Raw genomic sequence first — 5166 nt, forward strand, 5'->3', positions numbered from 1 at the left:
CTTCACACACTACCACCACAACCTTCACACACTACCACCACAACCTTCACACACTACCACCACCACCACAACCTTCACACACTACCACCACCACCACAACCTTCACACACTACCACCACCACAACCTTCACACACTACCACCACCACTACAATCTTCACACACTACCACCACCACAATCTTCACACACTACCACCACAACCTTCACACACTACCACCACCACCATAACCTTCACACACACCACCACTACCACCACAACCTTCACACACTACCACCACCACCACAACCTTCACACACTACCACCACCACCACAACCTTCACACACTACCACCACCACCACAACCTTCACACACTACCACCACCACCACAACCTTCACACACTACCACCACCACCACCACAACCTTCACACACTAACACCACCACCACCACAACCTTCACACACTACCACCACTGTAACAAGAGAGCAGTACATAGTACATGAACATCATAACAGCATGTACAGGCCACGTGGAGGATGAACAACCCACAGGCGCCAGACAGGCGGCGGCAGACAATGTAAAAGTTACACCTCTGTACAAGTTAGCCATAGAGTCAGGTCAACGGTCATCGAATCACAAAGAGGTCAGAGTTGATGCCGTCATGGAAATCTTCAGGGATTAACCCCTAAACATCAAAGATAGAACCCTCATGTTCAGCTGAGGAGCAACAGATCAGGGGAGAGAGAGTTGAGTGGGCGCAGCCCAGTAGGAAGGTGTTTGTGGACTTGGGGAAGGAACATCATCTCCAGGGAAACTGTGGAACAACATACGAGTAAGTACGGCTCTCTTGTACTAAAGCACCTCATTCAGTACTCATAGCCTCTAGTAGGGAATATAGTTAGGGAGTGTCTTGTTTACTTAATTCAATAAAGTCATATATTAAGTGTTATAACATGTTTTTAAATGGTTCCTTGTCTTAGTGATATTGGGCCTACCGTCCCCTTTGCCCCAGTGACCTAGTGTTCTTAATTATCCAATACTCCTCCCCCCCGTTCGTTTTCCGTGTTGAGGTATTAGTATTGGGTGTGTCCCGTCTTATTCTTGTGTACCCTATAGTTCCCAAGTGGTCAGGATTATTCGAGTGTCAGGCCAGGATCCTTGTACCGTTCAATTGTCCCCTACACCTGTCCTGGTAGGTTATTCCATCTGCAAGACCTACGACTCTCACTCCGGTCCCCTGTCCGGTAACTTAGGGTGGTGGCAGCGTCACTCGGTAACTCATACGATAGGTTGTGACTACGATTATCTCTATCTTTCTGTCTCACTCTCTCTCACTAGTGTCTCACTCTCCCTCGCCCTCACTCGCTCTCGTTCTCCCTCCCTTGCTCTCGTTCTCGCTCTGCCTCACTCTTCCTCTCTCTCTCCTCTCTCTCTCTCTCTCTCTCTCTCTCTCTCTCTCTCTCTCTCTCTCTCTCTCTCTCTCTCTCTCTCTCTCTCTCTCTCTCTCTCTCTCTCTCTCTCTCTCTCTCTCTCTCTCTCTCTCTCTCTCTCTCTCTCTCTTCTGTTTATTGGTTTACGTCTTCGTATGACGGCCCGAGTGTTAACATCTTACATGATCGATAGCATCTGTTATTACCATAGAAAGAGCGGAGATTGCACGGTTAGCTCAGTGGTAGTAGCGGAGTGCGCTGTCGAGATAGATAAAAGGCGAGTTATTACAATCAGGGTTATTACAATGGTGGCTTAGCGGTGGTGAACATTGTTTTACAGTGTTCAGGCTCACGCGTCTTGTGCCGTTCGGTGTAGCTATTAAGTAGCTTTAAGCGGTGGTTCTGTTCAAATTATCGCGATTGACTGATTTACTCCAATTCAACGCGATAATCTGAGGTGTACTGGTATTGTACAGCATGCTAGTGTGGACTAGTGTGTCAGTTGACTCACGTCTAGGGACGCCTGGCGTTTGAAGTCTGGTCACAGGGTGTGGCAAAAAGTTTTGAGTTGTTGACCGGCGGAGAAGCTAGGGAAACACTCTGGGTCACGTGATGTGGCTGTAGGTTTAAGGAGTAAGAGTAACTATTAGTTAAGCTCATACGAGCAGTAATTACAGTTTCCCGATAGGAAGTACAAATAGTTTCTATCAGTGAATTATTGTTAATGAATAGTGCGTGGGAAATTGTGTATTGGTATCGCGTAGGAGAAGTTGTCTCAACGCGGTGAAAGTAATATCGATTATTATCTGTCATAAGAGCAGGCAAATTGAAAAGTAATTACGTTTTTTTTTTTGTTTTAGAAGTGACATTGAAATTACCATCCTTGTTAAGTAAAGGGGCTAGTTATAACGACGTTGTGAGTTTTTGTCTTATTCTCAGTGAATCATTGTTTGTTCCAAAGATTTTTTTTTAATTTTTTTTCAACATTTTTGGGTCAGCGCTAGTCCGGTGAACTAGTCGTTCAGACGTAGTTTATTGGCATCATGAGTTCAGATAGGGCTTTAAGGAGTCAGGGAGGGCTTAGCCAACGGGACCTTCAAGCAGTACAGCCGAGACAGGCTGTCCAAGTCGATAGCACGGTTCAAGAGTCAGGTGACGATCCACAAGGTGCAGGTGATGGGGTCACATCAGGTCACATGCTGGGTAGCCTTCCGTTGTCCACCCCTGATACTCAGCAGCCTAATGACATCACCCCTCCCCCACTTCCTCCCAGACCGACCTCCCAACCCAACACCCCAGGGGCGCGGCGGCCTGCACCTTCCCCACATACCCCTCCCCAACCACCCCCCCTCCCACCTTACCCATCCTCAGAAATTAGGAAGCGCCTCTCTGAACCCCTATATGTGAACCTTCCGGCAGGGCGCTTACATACGCCTACCCAGGGGTCCACCCAGGGGTCCGGTCAGGTGACTGTCCCCACCAATACCACCCCACCTCTCCCCCCTCGCAACCCCAACCTTGGTCATACGACCAAACCCTCCTCTACCATCCCATGCCTTGCCCAGAACCAACCCCTAGAATCCCCTACCTCACACCATCACCCCACCCAACCCACAACCTTCACACACTACCACCACCACCACAACCTTCACACACTACCACCACCACCACCACAACCTTCACACACTACCACCACCACCACCACAACCTTCACACACTACCACCACTGTAACAAGAGAGCAGTACATAGTACATGAACATCATAACAGCATGAACAGGCCACGTGGAGGATGAACAACCCACAGGCGCCAGACAGGCGGCGGCAGACAATGTAAAAGTTACACCTCTGTACAAGTTAGCCATAGAGTCAGGTCAACGGTCATCGAATCACAAAGACGTCAGAGTTGATGCCGTCATGGAAATCTTCAGGGATTAACCCCTAAACATCAAAGGTAGAACCCTCATGTTCAGCTGAGGAGCAACAGATCAGGGGAGAGAGAGTTGAGTGGGCGCAGCCCAGTAGGAAGGTGTGTGTGGACTCGGGGAAGGAACATCATCTCCAGGGAAACTGTGGAACAACATACGAGTAAGTACGGCTCTCTTGTACTAAAGCACCTCATTCAGTACTCATAGCCTCTAGTAGGGAATATAGTTAGGGAGTGTCTTATTTACTTAATTCAATAAAGTCATATATTAAGTGTAGTAGATTAGAAGGCGCCTCTGTGTGCCACCTATGTAGGGAGATCAGATAAGAAATCAGAAGCGGGGAGCCACATAGTGCCACTCCATATTAGGTCACCCAAGGTGTGAGTGGTAGCAGTCGAAAAAACAGTGAAGATAGGTATCTATTATGTGCCACTATGATCATGTTCATTTATACAGTAAAGTATGACAATATATTTAAGTAAAAATGAATTTATTTGTATAATAAACACTCGTGGGTGAGTGCCAGTTACGCCCCCACATTCCTCTATGGGGCAGGTGTAAAACAGGTTCCTCCCGGTGAGGGTGGTCGCCCGTACCCTTCCTCGCACCTAATGGCCTTGACTTTACCGTAACAGAGTTCCTCACCCAGCGGAGGTTGAGTGGGTCTTATATAGGGGTATTAAATTATAAATCTCCTCCAGAGGTTAAAAAAAATCAAAGAATTTATTAATGTTTTATTAGGTAAAAATCACAAATGATGTATAAGAAGTTAATTATGGCCCCTATCCCTCTCCCCCCTCCACCTCCCCTTCCTCATCTGAGTAGAATTCTGACGTTTCCCCATCCGTGGTGAGTGGGGGGAGGTCTTGACCCCCTCCCCCCTCTCTTGGGGGGGTGGGGTGAGTTGGCTGGTTGCCTTTTGGACGACTTTCCTTCTGACTCTCATCTGAAGTGTTCTGGAAAGAGATGGGGAAAATAATTTATAGGACTATATCTTTTATTTGAAAAATATTCTATTTCCTCTAAGAACAGTTAGTACATACCTCTCCCCCTGCAGGAGCGACCTTGTGTCCTCTACAGCAGGCATCATCAATTAGGGTACGTAACAGCATCTTGTTTGGGGCAGACCTTCCTCGTAGAATTACTACTCTACAAATGTGGACAGGTCCTAAGAATTGCACTGAAAAAAAAGAAGAGGTAAAATAGAGGTTGAGCAAACTTCCTATTGTGGGAAAAAAAATAAATCTTTACCAGAAAGTGAGGGTAATACTAACCAGGCCCTTCAAGGACTTCAATCTTCCCTGCGTGTGTTTCTGGGGAGACGCCTTCCATTTGTAGGATAAGGGGGATGGGGGTCTTCTAGGGAGGTTGTGGGGTGAGAGGTGTTTTATATGTGGGGTAATCCCCCTGTTAGGTGGGTTGCCTAGCTAACAAAAATATTCTCTACACCACCTATAAGAACCAACCCTTACTCCTCTACAAAATGTCCTAACACAGTGATGTTTCATAGGAAAATATCGTCTCGCATAAGCGAGGGCTCGTTTATCATTTAATTTTAAACTAACGCTTGAAAATACATTATGTAAGTAATGTACTGTTGAAGGCAACCCCAGGTGACTCACCCTATGGACGAACATTACGCAATACAGTCCACAAGCAAGGGTAAAATCACTCTGGAGTCTGTAGCACATTCCAAACACCTTTGTTATTGTGTTAGTTTTAATAAATCCTTGAAAATAATGTCCATAAGTAACCGCCGACATTGCATAACTATCGAAAAAAAACATTCGATGTTTAACTTTATCAACATAAATAGCTACCCAATGTCCCAT

The 5166-nt window shown here is 46.5% G+C and overlaps 1 long non-coding RNA gene across 1 annotated transcript; it reads right to left on the reverse strand.

The window, feature by feature from the left end:
- Positions 1 to 4163: 4163 nt before the first annotated feature.
- Positions 4164 to 4704, reverse strand: LOC138370957 (uncharacterized). The gene is made up of 3 exons (XR_011230270.1): positions 4609 to 4704; positions 4378 to 4514; positions 4164 to 4290 (listed from the first exon to the last, which is right to left on the reverse strand). It is a non-coding gene; the product is annotated as an uncharacterized lncRNA (long non-coding RNA).
- Between the last annotated feature and the right edge of the window lie 462 nt (positions 4705 to 5166).

Source organism: Procambarus clarkii, chromosome 34 (assembly GCF_040958095.1).
Source record: "Procambarus clarkii isolate CNS0578487 chromosome 34, FALCON_Pclarkii_2.0, whole genome shotgun sequence".
Classification (NCBI taxonomy): domain Eukaryota; kingdom Metazoa; phylum Arthropoda; class Malacostraca; order Decapoda; family Cambaridae; genus Procambarus; species Procambarus clarkii.